Consider the following 15,000-nt stretch of genomic DNA (forward strand, 5'->3'; position numbering starts at 1 on the left):
AACCAGTTGAGCTGCTGCAAGTAACAATGCCGTTGTTGTTCTCGGTACACATGACAATTAAACACTCTTGAACCCAGACTCTAATCTTGAGCTTCCATTCATCTTTTTCCCCTCACTGAAATCACTCCTGGTTTAGTATCCATAGCAATTGACAGAGTGCTGGAGTAACTCAGCGGGTCAGGCAGCATCTCTGGAGAACATGGATAGGTGACGTTTCAGGTTGGGACCCATCTTCAGACTGAAACATCACCTATCCATGTTCTCCACAGATGCTGCCTGACCCGCTGAGTTACTCCAGCACTCTGTGAAACGTCACCTATCCATGTTCTCCACAGATGCTGCCTGACCCTCTGAGTTACTCCAGCACTCTGTGAAACGTCACCTATCCATGTTCTCCACAGATGCTGCCTGACCCGCTGAGTTACTCCAGCACTCTGTGAAACGTCACCTATCCATGTCCTCCACAGATGCTGCCTGACTCGCTGAGTTACTCCAGCACTCTGTGAAATGTCACCTATCCATGTTCTCCACAGATGCTGCCTGACCCGCTGAGTTATGGTGCAGCAGCATCTATGGAGCTAAGGAGGCAACTTTCGGGCCGAAGGAAATAGGCAACGTTTCGGGCCGAAACGTTAAACCTATTTCCTTAGCTCCATAGATGCTGCTGTACCCGCTGAGTTACTCCAGCACTCTGTGAAACGTCACCTATCCATGTTCTCCACAGATGCTGCCTGACCCGCTGAGTTACTCCAGCATTTATATCACCAATCTTCCACAAACTCACTAACCCTGTACATTCCCATCCAAAATGTGAATATAACAAAGAACAACGGTGGACCCAGCCTCGATCCTTGCGGTACACCACTCGTTACAGACCACCAGTTGTACAGAGCCCTAGTGAGACCACACATGGAGTATTGTGTGCAGTTTTCGTCCCCTAATTTGAGGAAGGACATTCTTGCTATTGAGGGAGTGCAGCGTAGGTTCACCAGGTTAATTCCCGGGATTGCGGGACTGTCATATGCTGAGAGAATGGAGCGGCTGGGCTTGTACACTCTGGAGTTTAGAAGGATGACAGGGAATCTTATTGAAACATATAAGATTATTAAGGGTTTTGACAAGCTAGAGGCAGGAAACATGTTCCTGATGTTGTGGTTGTCCAGAACCAGGGGCCACAGTTTAAGAATAAGGGGTCGGCCATTTAGAACAGAGATGAGTAACCACTTTTTCACACAGAGAGTGGTGAGTCTGTGGAATTCTCTGCCTCAGAGGGCGGTGGAGACCGGTTTACTGGATACTTTCAAGAGAGAGCTAGATAGGGCTCTTGAAGACAGCAGAGTCAGGGGATATGGGGAGGAGGCAGGAACGGGGTACTGTTTGGGGACGATCAGCCATGATCACATTGAATGGCGGTGCTGGCACGAAGGGCCGAATGGCCTACTCCTGCACCTATTGTCTATTGTCCAGTCTGAAAACAACCCATCATCACCACTCCCTGTTACCCACCTTCAAACCAATTTTTATATCGAGTTGCCTAGTTTGCCCTCGATCCCAGTGGCTTTTCATAAAATAATGACCAATATTTTTAATAGTTTTTCTCGACATAGAAATTATGATCCAATGTTGAAGTGTAACAACAAGGCAGTCCCACTATTGCTGTGATCCTGCAGTATATAGCTCAGATATCAAAGGTACAGAAGTGTGAAAACGCACTCCTCCAGATTCAGGGGCAGTTTCTTCCCAGCTGTTATCAAGCAACTGAACCATCCTATAACCAACTAGAGAGCGGTCCTGAACTACTAACTACCTCACTGGTGACCCTCGGACTATCTTTCATCAGACTTTGCTGGCTTTACCTTGCACTGCACAATATTCCCTTGTCATGTATCTGTACACTGTGGACGGCTCGATTGTAATCATGTATTGTCTTTCCGCTGACTGGATAGGACGCAACAAAAGCTTTTCACTGTACCTCGGTACACGTGACCTTAAACTAAACGCAACTAAACAGGAGATTGACTTCACACAACAAAATCTCGAATTAGTGTAATCGATATCTTTGCAATTATAAAGAAGGGTAAAAAAAAAAGCTTGTTTTTGGATGAAGACATAATCGGGAAAATTGCAAATAAAAGCAAATAGAATTAAAATAAAATCAGCAGCTAACCCAGCATTTATAAAGCTGGTTGATTGGGACTTAACCATTCTTGAAACTGAGCACCAAACTCCCACCTACACATGACCAGTTCAAGTATCAGAGAAGATTAACATTCATGTTAGACTGAACCAAAATAACTAGTTTCTTTGTGAAATTAGTATAAAACAGTCATTAAATTTCTATTTCAGAATCGGAATTCCCTATATTAGGAATTTTCTAATTTGAAAGGTATTCCTGACATTGGATAAAGAGCAATTTTTTAAGCAACAAAATTGTCAATCTTTTGCCAGTCATTTCTCATTTGTTTGAAAGTCTCGTGGCATTTGCAAGAAACTATCACTTGTGGAAAAGGGTTTGTTAGCAGAAATGCATGATATTCCCACATAAGCAATCTTGTTGGTTGGAAATTGAAGCGTACTTAAGGGCCTGTCCCACCAGCATGCGACCTGCATGCGGCAAGCGCGACCAAACCGGAAGCGGGGGCCAAGCGGAGGTGGAGTGAGTGACGTGAAGTTCGAGCGAAGTCCGCGGGAAGTTCGCGCGTGACGTACGGCATCAAGACGCAGCGTACGGTGCCAAGACGCTGCACACGTCCGTCGAGGCGGTGCGTACGGCGTTGAGGCGGCTGCGGGCTGGCAGGCCGTCTCGACCCGAAACGTCACCTATTTCCTTCGCTCCATAGATGCTGCCTCACCCGCTGAGTTTCTCCAGCATTTTTATCTACCTTCAGCTTCTTTGGCGATTGTTTAACCTTTGTGTACATACCGGTCAGATATCTGTGAGATAATTCACTCCCTGGATTTCTGCCAAGATCGATTATTAACAGCATGTGTGGGAGACAATAAGGCAGTTTCTGGTACAACATAGCTTTTCAATGTACCGTGGTACATATCACAATAATAAACCAATACGTGTCAAAAGTGCTTTCGTTAAGTCTCCATGCTCGACAGTAAGCTTAAACGAGGTGGCATGGTGCATTTTCAAAGTGTGTGTGTGTGTGTGTTGTATTTTGGGCGTTGAATTTTCAATGCATATCACTGTTTTTGCTTCCAGGGTTATGCAATTGAAAATTGATTTTCCCTGAGTGGAAACACAATAGCATTTACTTCCAGGTCATTTCATCATCATTGCAGTAACGCAACCAGGCTCTGCCCTGCTTGTGGAAGACTTCACGTGGGGAACCAAGACCAGGTGGTTCCTCCGCCACCCATCATAGGTTAACCATAACAATGACAGCACGGAAACAGGCCATCTCGGCCCTTCTAGCCCATGCCGAACACTTACTCTCACCTAGTTCCATCTGCCTGCACTCAGACCATAACCCTCCATTCCTTTCATAGAAACATAGAAATTAGGTGCAGGAGTAGGCCATTCGGCCCTTCGAGCCTGCACCGCCATTTAATATGATCATGGCTGATCATCCAACTCAGTATCCCGTAACTGCCTTCTCTCCATACCCTCTGATCCCCTTGGCCACAAGGGCCACATCTAACTCCCTCTTAAATATAGCCAATGAAATGGCCACCACTACCCTCTGTGGCAGAGAGTTCCAGAGATTCACCACTCTCTGTGTGAAAAAAGTTCTTCTCATCTCGGTTTTAAAGGATTTCCCCCTTATCCTCAAACTGTGACCCCTTGTCCTGGACTTACCCAACATCGGGAACAATCTTCCTGCATCTAGCCTGTCCAACCCCTTAAGAATTTTGTAAGTTTCCCATCCATATACCTATCCAATTTATTTTTAAATGATAAAATCAAACCTGCCTCCACCACTTCCACTGGAAGCTGATTCCACACCGCTACCACTCTGAGTAAAGAAGTTCCCCCTCATGTTACCCCTAAACCTTTGTCCCTTAATTCTCAAATCACGTCCTCTTTGAATCTTCCCTACTCTCAATGGAAAAAGCTTATCCACGTCAACTCTGTCTATCCCTCTCATCATTTTAAAGACCTCTATCAAGTCCCCCCTTAACCTTCTGCGCTCCAAAGAATAAAGACCTAAATAGATTGTTTGCAGCGGTGGGCCATGTCACACGTCTGCAGCCTCCGATTTGTATTTGAATCCCCTGTTCCCTGACAACACAGTTCTGACACTCCTGACCAAACAGGGCAAGTCCCCGTTCCCCTCCATTTACCTGCTGCCACTTACTTCCCTCTGATCTCCTAGGGGGTTGGTCTTTGCATCCTGTTTGGCATGGACATTCTGGGCCGAAGGGCCTGCTCCGATGGCCGATCAGCAGAAGCATTTAGACAGGTACAATAGGTGGATAGAATAGTGGGCGATGGGCCGACTGCAGGCAGGTGGAACCTGTGTAGATGGGCATGTTGGTCGGCGTGGGCAAGTTGGGGCAAAGGGCCTGTCTCCATGCTGTATCACTCTATTCTTCTCCGTGGATTGTCACCTTGTCGTGGTGGAGAAGCTTGTGTGGACCTGAGATCCTGAGAGCGATGCCGTCTGGAGCTACGCTCCTGGTAGGGCCACCCATGGCGGTAAGGTCGAGGGGGTGGACTCTGACAAAGAGCAATCCAAACAAGACCTCAACGGTGGAACAGGCGGAGGACGATGGCTGACCTTAGTGGAGCGTCACAACGGCTGGGAAGGCGGATGAAGGCTGCAGCAGGAAAGGGTCTCTGGTCGTCTTGGACTCCATGCCACTGGATCCTGACCCAGATCTGTCAAGGACCGTGGGGTGGCTGTCTGTGCACCAGTCTCCCCACGTTAAACAAAGTCACGCACAGGCGTCCTCCATGAGAGGACAGTCATACTCGTTTTGAGTGACCGCCGCCGATGCTGATGACCACTCTACGGCTGACCTCCTGAGACACTCTACAGCTCTCCCATAATCCCTTCCACCAACCATTCTCTCCATCCTAACCCAGCGTCCCGAGAGAGTCTCACATCCCCACCCCTCCCGGCCCTTGGTCAACCCATGCCGAGCCCAGATTCTTCTGGAAGGTTCCCCGCGGGAGGTTGTTCCCAGCACTCAATTTGTGCATTTGTTGTTTTAGACAATTGACGATAGGTGCAGGAGGAGGCCATTCGGCCCTTCGAGCCAGCACCGCCATTCAATGTGATCATGGCTGATCATCCCCAATCAGTACCCCGTCCCTGCCTTCTCCCCATATCCCCCTGACTCCACTATCTTTAAAAGCCCAATCTAGCTCTTTCTTGAAAGCTTCCAGAGAACCTGCCTCTGAGGCAGAGAATTCCACAGACTCACCGCTCTCTCTGTGAAAAAGTGCTTCCTCGTCTCCGTTCAAAATGGCTTACTCCAATGACTGGTGACTCCATGCCCGTTACTGCTTCCTCACCCCTGGCTCTGATCATTGATGGAAATATCCCTTCCATCTCTGGTCATTCCCCCACAAACTCCCCTCGAGAGGTTTTCTTGAGGAAGTTGTTGTGAAGTTCACAAAGAGAACTTAAGAAGGATCCTGACCCAAAACGTCACCTATCCGTGTCCTCCAGAGATGCTGCCAGATCCGCTGACTTATCCTCAAGAACCTACTGTGGTGCCAAACTGACCACAGCCCTCAATCTTCATTCTCCAGCCTCCACCCCTCTCTCCGCACTCGTCTCTCGTGCACAGATCATAGAGGGACCTTTCAACAGCAAGGGGTGGCCCAGTGGCACATCTGGTCGAACCTCTACCTCACACAGTTAGAGAAGTCCGGTCCAATCCTGACCTCAGGTGCTGTCTGCGTGGAGTTTGCATGTTCACTCCTTGGCCATGTGGTCTTCCTCCCACATCCCAAAGAAGTACGGGTTTTGCAGGCTAATTGGCCCTCTGTACATTGCCCCTAGTGTGTAGGGAGTGGATGAGAAAGTGGGATAGCATGGAACTGATGTGAATGGGTGACTGATGGACAGCCTGGACTTGGTGCGCCGAAGGGCCTGTTTCCTTGCTGTATGTTTCAGTCAATCAATAAACGATAGCTGAAATCCACGGCACACAATCCTTCACTTAAAGCCATTATGAAGGGCTTAATATAACAGCTATCTGCTACATGCATTTGAAGCCATTGGAATATCTTGACTAATATTGGCATTGGCAGTTTTGCAGCACAAATCTACATGCGGGCAGCGTGCCCTGTCAGTGTCTGAAGGTTTGGCATATTTTGATCCATACTGCATGGATGGAAGGAGTAAAGCAACTGTACTTGGCTTAAACCCACTGAATAATGTCTGAAGATCGACGCAAATTGCTGGAGTAGCTCAGCGGGACAGGCAGCATTCCTGGAGAGAAGGAATGGGTGACGTTTTGGGTCGAGACCCTTCCGAAGAAGCTCTGAATGTCACCGTTCCATGTCCTGCAGAGATGCTGCCTGACCCGCTGTGTTACTCCAGCACTTTGTGTTTATCATTGAACTTAAAGCAGATAGTTCTCGAGAGGACAACTGCAACTGCTTTCCCATCCATCTCTGTTCATTGCTGAAGAGCTCCACTCGGGAAGTCTTTGAAGATGCTCTTGAGGAGCTTTAAGAAGGATTCCGACCAGAAACGTCACCTATCCATGTCCTCCAGAAATTCATCGTGCATTACACTATCGTCTCAGTCAGGGTTAATAAATCTGTACAAGGAAATACGTTACAAAGTCTAAAGGGCCTGTCCCACTTGGGTGTCATTTGCGCATCACGTGTGCGTGACACGATGCGCACGTCACGACACGTGCGGCGTGACGCGTAAATGATGTCGTGTAAATGATTCGCAAATAACGCCCAAGTGGGACAGGCCCTTACGTTTTCTTGTCTAATGGTAAGTTACTGGAGGCATGCAGGTGCAGCAGGCAGTGAAGAAAGCGAATGGTATGTTAGCTTTCATAGCAAAAGGATTTGAGTATAGGAGCAGGGAGGTTCTACTGCAGTTGTACAGGGTCTTGGTGAGACCACACTTGGAGTATTGCGTACAGTTTTGGTCTCCATATATGAGGAAAGACATTATTGCCATAGAGGGAGTGCAGAGAAGGTTCACCAGACTGATTCCTGGGATGTCAGGACTGTCTTATGAAGAAAGACTGGATAGACTTGGTTTATACTCTCTAGAATTTAGGAGATTGAGAGGGGATCTTATAGAAACTTACAAAATTCTTAAGGGGTTGGACAGGCTAGATGCAGGAAGATTGCTCCCGATGTTGGGGAAGTCCAGGACAAGGGGTCACAGCTTAAGGATAAGGGGGAAATCCTTTAAAACCGAGATGAGAAGAACTTTTTTCACACAGAGAGTGGTGAATCTCTGGAACTCTCTGCCACAGAGGCCAGTTCATTGGCTATATTTAAGAGGGAGTTAGATGTGGCCCTTGTGGCTAAGGGGATCAGAAGGTATGGAGAGAAGGCAGGTACGGGATACTGAGTTGGATGATCAGCCATGATCATATTGAATGGCGGTGCAGGCTCGAAGGGCCGAATGGCCTACTCCTGCACCTAATTTCTATGTTTCTATGTTTCTATGGAGGTTATAGATGGGGAAAAATACTTGGTTTCATCTTTTTCTTTACATCTAGTTTTTAAAACGATTGCCACCTGAATATTACGCTCTCAGCCATCATTTACATTGGCAGCAGAAAGGTGGTGCTGATAATTTGGCAGAATATTAGTTAACACAAGGCAAGAAGCTGCAAAACAATTAATTTTTGTGTGTGAATATTGGAAGTAAGATTATCATAACCTTGCGATTGTCCATAAAATCCTTGTTTTAAACAGTGAATAATTACAACTTGATTTCACTGGAGCTGTGGCACTGAGTGTAACGTACACAGCCCTAAATTGAAATAATCAACACTCTGCCAACATTTAAGTCGGATTAAATTGGTTGTTGGTATTGCTCAGTCAGACAGAACAGCAGCACACAGAATGTTTCAATTCGCTTACTCTGATCAGCTTTCATGTAAAGAAAATCTATCAGATTAAACCTATTTAAAATAAGCAACGGGAATAGTTGACTTCATTGCCACATTTACCCTTTGGAGAGGGTTGTTCATGTGGTCAATGTTCGTAAAAGTTACGGTTAACATAGACACATAATGCTGGAGCAGCTCAGCGGCACAGGCTGCATTTCTGGAGAGAAGGAATGGGTGACGTTTCGGGTCGAGACGCTTCTTCAGACTGGGAGTCAGGGGAGTGGGAGACATAGAGATAAGGGCGGGTGAGGTGTGAAAACACGGATCAACGAGGATGGAGATGAAGGAATGAAGAATCGTTGGCGGAGATCTGTAAAACCTAATCAGGAGGACAGCGTAACTAGTCTGGGGAGGGATGGGGAGAAAGATAGAAACACAGAAATGTGGAAAATAGGTGCAGGAGTCGGCCATTTGGCCCTGTCGAGCCAGCACCCCATTGAATATGATCATGGAAGATCATCCAAAATCAGTACCCCGTTCAATAGACATTAGGTGCAGGAATAGGCCATTCGGCCCTTCGAGACAGCACCGCCATTCAATGTGATCATGGCTGATCATCCACAATCAGTACCCCGTTCCTGCCTTCTCCCCATATCCCGACTCCGCTATCTTTAAGAGCCCTCTCTAACTCTCTCTTGAAAGTATCCAGAGAACCGGCCTCTGAGGCAGTGAATTCCACAGACTCACAACTCTCTGTGTGAAAAAGTGTTTCCTCGTCTCCGTTCTAAATGGCTTACCCCTTATTCTTAAACTATGTGGCCCCTGGTTCTAGACTCCCCCCAACATGGGGAACATGCTTCCTACCTCTAGTGTGTCCAAACCCTTAACAATCTTATATGTTTCAATAAGATATTAAGATATAAGATTCCTGCTTTCTCCCCATATCCCATCTCCCTTGAATCCGAGAGAGAGAGAGAGAGAGCGGGAAAGCAAGGTTACTTGAGTGAAGTTGGAGTCCACATAAAGTTTTTTACTCACCAAACATTAATGTTCAAATCATTTGATCAAATTAAAAATAACCAGTTGCGTGCATGTTTAAAAATGAAGCCTTTGTGTCCCTTCGCATGCAATGCATATTTCAATGTGAAATGTGACAAGTGTAGTGAGGTTAAACAAAGGCTTCATGCTGGCTGCACTTATAGAAACCATGTGATTCCTCCCTTGCAAATGTAAATGGCTTCTTTATAGCTGGCAGGAGAGATACAGTAAAACATGTATAATGCCTGCATCTGTACTCAGATTTAATCCTGCAGCCAGCGTTTAATTAATACTTCAGATCAGAAGTGAAGGAACATGTCTCTCGCGGTACAATGATAAAACTTCACCACACGTTTGTTTTCTCAAAGTGAACATGGCAAGACTTGCACGCCACGGAGAGAGATTCCCTGTAGCCAATCCATTATACGTTTAGCAATATACTAATGCGCATAAAATCTCTGCTTTTTAAAAAACCCCACCAGCACCCAGCTAGAGACGGGCGAGTGTTAAAATAGTAACATTTTGTTGTAAATAAATGCTTTAGAAAGGATTTTGACACAAAGACCTAAACTTCCTTAAAGCAAACTCACAAATTAAGTGGATTTTGAAAACAATTTCTTTGATTTCAGTATATAGAACTAACACTGAATACAGTAACGATAGATTGGTTTCTCGAGGCTAAGCACTTTTTTCCTTAACCGATTATTGACCACGATTGCCGGAAAACAAGGGCATTGCTGGTTCAAACAGCTGTTCCTTTCTCACCGCTAATTGCTTTTTTTCTCCAGGCCTTTACTAGCAAGTCACCTGTTTCCGTCAGTGTGTAATCAATGATCGAAATCAGCGCTCTCCCGCAAACCAGGCAAACAAATCAGTGCTGGGCTCAAAACGCTGGAGTAACTCAGCGGGACAGGCAGCATCTCTGGAGAGAAGGGATGGGTGACGTTTCGGGTGGAGACCCGTCAAAACGTCGCCCATTCCCTCTCTCCAGAGACGCTGCCTGTCCCGCTGAGTTACTCCAGGATTTTGTGTCTGTCTTCGGTTTAAACCACCATCTGCAGTTCCTTCCTAAACAAATCAGTGCTGAGTCAGTCTTAGCGTACATCTCTATCAAATGACCTGCCAGCATTGTCAACACTTTGCCAAATTGCTTTGAACTAAAACACAAAAACGCTTCTAAAAGACATCCTTTACCCAATCTAGCAATGAAGTACTACTGCACATGAAATCTCTGATTCTTCAATACCAACACCCAGATGGAACTGAGCAATCGTGACAATGGTGAAATTCATGGAATTCACAATCCTGTTTTTCTTCTGCAGAGTTAATGATGTTGCATTACATACTTAAGAGAATATTCATCGCAGTTTGCAAGCGCGAATGAAACCTTATTTAAAGTTTGCGTGAAAAACAAAAACTTTAAAGGACCAAGTAACATTTCAGAAGTTAAGTCAAAAAATTGTATTAGACTATATTTAAGAAATATGGTCATTTTAAAGCAAGGGGCTAAATTACATTCTGGCATTGATATTTTTCCATATCCAGGCTAAATTTCGAAGGAGTTTTATTTTTGGAGGTGTAACTGGATGCTTTTTGGATTTATTATTGGTGTCGACATTACTCTCCTGCCTCCAATGCACGGAATTAGTTTTCTAAGATCAGAGAGGACATGGAAAAGCAAGAGGCGAAAATCAACAATGGAACTGTAGGGTTATTAAATCCACGAGTGAGTGCTCTCGTTTCCTTTTGAAAAAAATTGCTTCGTTGAGAGAGAGAGTGCTGATCTATCAAACTTCCACCGACAGAACGTGAAACAGCCACCTTTGATTCTGCATCTATGTAACTTATCTCCATGCCTCCCTGTCTTGATGCCATCAAAAGCCTGGTAGTTCAAACGAGACAACAACAAAAAAAGCTGCCTGGTCAGAGCCAAGCGCCACGTTCCATTCTCCACACTTGCGAGTGTGCCGACCAACTTTTGACCCCAAATTAGCGCGAGTTGATAATTGTTTCCCGGAAAAATTAGCGTCTTCACCGGGGAGACAAACGACAAGAGGAATAGGAGGCTGGCGAGCGGTGGCTGAGAGTGAAGTGTGTCTTCTATTGACAAACACATCAGCTGTGGCCAAAGCACAGCTCGGAGAGGAGAGGAGATCCAACAATATGCTGCTTGTGGCCATAAATTAAGCTCTTGCTAAGCTGCCCTAGTTAAACAATTTGTTTCTCCCAAACAGACAGGGCTGGCAGTTCCAGCTATATTTATCAGAGTTCCACAGAGGGCCCAGAACACAAGCTTTGTCTTCCTTTGTCAGCCAGAGAACATTAATATTGACTTACCTTTTCCCCATAGCTATTGTCCAGCTCGGTGAGATGACATCACAGAGTGCGTTAATGAAGTCTACAGCAGGGGCTGGGCCATGGTAGGACACAGCGGAACAGGAGACATGTGGAGGCTGAATTAAATATTTGATACTCAACTGTGTGTTGCTTAAGCCACTGACGGTTCGGTGTCATTTACTTAATGGCCAACCTCATTAGTTAGATTGCAGGGAGAGGTTGATATATTTTCCCTGTAAATACACTACCCAGAAACCCTTGGGGTTGCAATATATCTGTTTACTCTGCGAGGAGAAATGAATTTACTGTATATCATCTAATAGGTGCCTCGTGAAATTTATCCCCGCACGGAACCCAACTTCCAAATATCTCCGGAACTGCCGAGTCCTCTGCAACGCGGGCACGGCTAGTGCACTCGAGCCGGTTGGAATATGTGAGGCAAGGTTACTTATTTGGGGTTCACGATTTGAACTAAAAGATTGGCAGTGTCACACTGTCAACCTACCTCCCCCAAGCGAGCTTGTGGTAGAGTCCGAGGATTCCTATTTGAAACACCATAAGCAGTCCAGGATATGACAGATGCCCTCGGTTATCAAACCTGCTTCCTTTGTTGCCTGCAACCCATATTAGAGGCAGGGGACAGCAGCCATTCATTAAGATCATTTGAGATTTGCATTCAAATGCCATTTTCTATCTCACTTTACCAGGTTATGCATATATTATGCTTCTGCAAGGCAGCCTCCACTTGCCAAAATTCTATTAAATTCTTATCTCTGAGCACCAGGCACTATTATACATCGCACTTCTTTTGTTATGCATTATGGCTGAAATCAATCAGCAGACTCTGCTCTGGGTCAGTAGCATCTTGCCATTTGTAAGAAGCACAACAATGAAACGAGCAACCTAGCGAACACCACAGTGAGATCAAGCTGCACGGGGGGAATCTCAACTAAAGGACACCTTTGCGATCGTTAAAACTTTGGTACGCTCTTAGCTCGGTTAAATAAAAACACACTGCACAGCTGGGCACACAATTGAGAGAGGGAGAGAGAGCGGGGAGAAATCACAGCTGGGAACAAATCTGAAGTGAGTCATGAATTTAAATGGAAATAATTACAGCCCCTATCATTAAATAATATCAATGTATCTACTCAGTAGGAGTTTAGCACTGGTTGTGTGATATTTGCTTTTTAAAATATCAGTGAGCATTAGGAGAACATTTCTTCAGCACAGATGCCCTGGACAGCTCCCTGCAGTCTCAGCTGAGTGCAGGGCAAACAGTGTTTCAGCACTTCAGCCAGCTCCACAGAGCCTCGAGTTGCAACTGCAAACACAAGGCACAGAGTGCTGGAGTAACACTAGCGGGGCTGGCAGCATCTCTGGCGAACACGGACAGGTGACTTGTGTTTCGGGTCTCGACCCTTCAAGGTCCCGACCCCGAAACATCTATCCATGTCCTCGCTAAGTTAATCCAGCACTTTGTGTCTTTTCTAAAATAAACCGGCATCTGCAGTTCATTGATTCTACTGCAAACATAACTTCCATTTACAGAATTTTATGAGATTAGCAGCAATAAAATATAAATGTTATAACTGAGTGCTAAAAATACTAATTTACAAAGATTTAATTCAAAAGAAAAATCTTTTAAAAATCTGTTTTCATTTAAGTATTTTACAAACATAAGAACACTATAAAATAAACCAATCACTTTTACAGCAACTAAATAATGCTTTGGTGAAAATACTAACGTCAGCAGGTTAAGAAGTATTTTAAGTACTCATTTTAGTTTAGTTTGGTATATTTTTACATGTGTTACCAAGGGACAGTGAAGAGCATTTATTTGCATGCTATCCATGACTATACATGATCACTAAAAAATCCAATCATTTCATCTTCTTAAGTTTTTATAGTTTGGAAGTAAAGTTGTGTCATTATTGGCAACTTTACATTAAGTTGCTAACTTTCTTTGGTTAAAGTTCGAAACTTCCACAAATTGTCGGTATTAATTAAAAGGAGTTTATACATAATTAAAAGTAAGTTCGTTCTATCAATAATGTGAAATATATTTTTTACTGGAAGAATTGGTGTTAAAATTAATCCAGCTATTTTTTTCCCTTTTGTAACTGCTGAATGAAACTTTGACTCACAACAAGCTGTGAGCTGAAAACTTTTTTTTTTCCCCGCACACAGTCCATTAAGGAAGAAGCTGCTTCAATTACCAGCTGGGAGCTGAATTCATTTTTCTTGTTAGTCTTACAACAGATTTCAGACCTATGCAGATGGGCAGCCCTTAGTTCACCAGACAACAATTAGTCCTGTTGTTGGCTGCATGCAACTGGTCAGCATTAATATTGTATATGTAACAGCTGAGCTGTTTGGAATGAAATTGTCCTGGCAGATGGAATCGGCATAGAGAAACTTTTAACAAGCCTTCAGGCTAACATTGTCTTAATGAACCCTGTCAGACACAGATCAGGAACAGATCAGGAGACAAAACTCCTTTGTCCGAAGTCCGCAAAAAATATTATATTCCTTTCTTTCGTTTTTTTTTGGGGGGGGGGGAGATGGGGGGTTTAAGGAAACTAACGTTTAAATGAAGCGCTGCATATCACACAACTCGCAAAACCTGAATCTCTGCACCTTGCGGTCTAACCACCAAGATCCAAATGACACATTAAATAATTATCTGAATGATATTTCACAGAGACACAAGTCAGACACTTTAAAACAATGCATTGTCCACAGAGTTTTTACAGTCCCCCACAACACAAAATAAATCAGAATTATTCCATTTAGCAGCTACACAACTACTTTCTGCAGCAACATTTCCTTATATTAAATGCCTACAGTTTATCCAAAAAAAGCCCAGAATTGACAGTGTTATATTCTTAGAGAACACGGCAGCTGGGAGTAAAATAGTTTGTTTTCTACCAACCAAGAAATTCTCCACACAGCTTCATTCTTGCCGGTCGTTATATCTGGAGGAACGGTGCAGAAGTGAGTGTCATTCGTTGAAACTTTCTGCCAAAGCGCGCACAACTTTATCAGTTGTAGGGGGGCAGTGGGAGCGGGCGGGCGGGCGGGCAGGCGGGCGGCTGCACCAGTCACAGGCAGCTCTGCACGCAATTACAATTCAAGGCAAGAGACCGAAAGCCAATCACTGGTGCAGCAACAGTGCCGACACAACACTATTGTCATTCAAGATGAACACAATACTTCAAGCCACTGCCTCGACACAGACTTTCAAAAACTTGTCCCCCACCCCACGAACCCCCTGTTTTTTCCGTATGTTGATTATGAGGTTTACAAAGGGGTGTAAGCGCGGGTATAAAACACGCAAACACAGTTGGACGCAAAATAACACACACACACACACACACACACACACACACACACACACACACACACACACACACACACACACACACACACACACACACACACACACACACACACACACACACACACACACACACACACACACACACACACACACACACACACTCTGTGTGTGTCAGGATTCGAGCATCTTACCGAGTCAGATTTATTCCCGAGTTCCTTCTTTGTCCGTTGCACAAAACAGCGGCAAGGCCAGGGCACCACGGGCATCTTGAGAGAGATATTCATGCA

The 15,000-nt window shown here is 44.9% G+C and overlaps 1 protein-coding gene across 5 annotated transcripts in view; it reads right to left on the reverse strand.

Annotated features, from left to right (window-relative positions):
- The window catches only part of myt1b (myelin transcription factor 1b), an 84,914-nt gene that overhangs the window by 69,374 nt on the left and 540 nt on the right, over positions 1-15,000 (reverse strand). For 2 of the 5 annotated variants that reach the window (XM_055652649.1, XM_055652648.1), the window contains exon 1: positions 11,371-12,162. The gene's annotated coding sequence lies outside the window, so the exon portion shown is untranslated. Of the gene's footprint in view, positions 1-11,370; positions 12,165-14,904 lie in introns of those variants that run through there. The other 3 variants (XM_055652646.1, XM_055652647.1, XM_055652645.1) reach the window with 3 other exon arrangements.

Source organism: Leucoraja erinacea, chromosome 21 (genome assembly GCF_028641065.1).
Source record: "Leucoraja erinacea ecotype New England chromosome 21, Leri_hhj_1, whole genome shotgun sequence".
NCBI lineage: Eukaryota > Metazoa > Chordata > Chondrichthyes > Rajiformes > Rajidae > Leucoraja > Leucoraja erinaceus.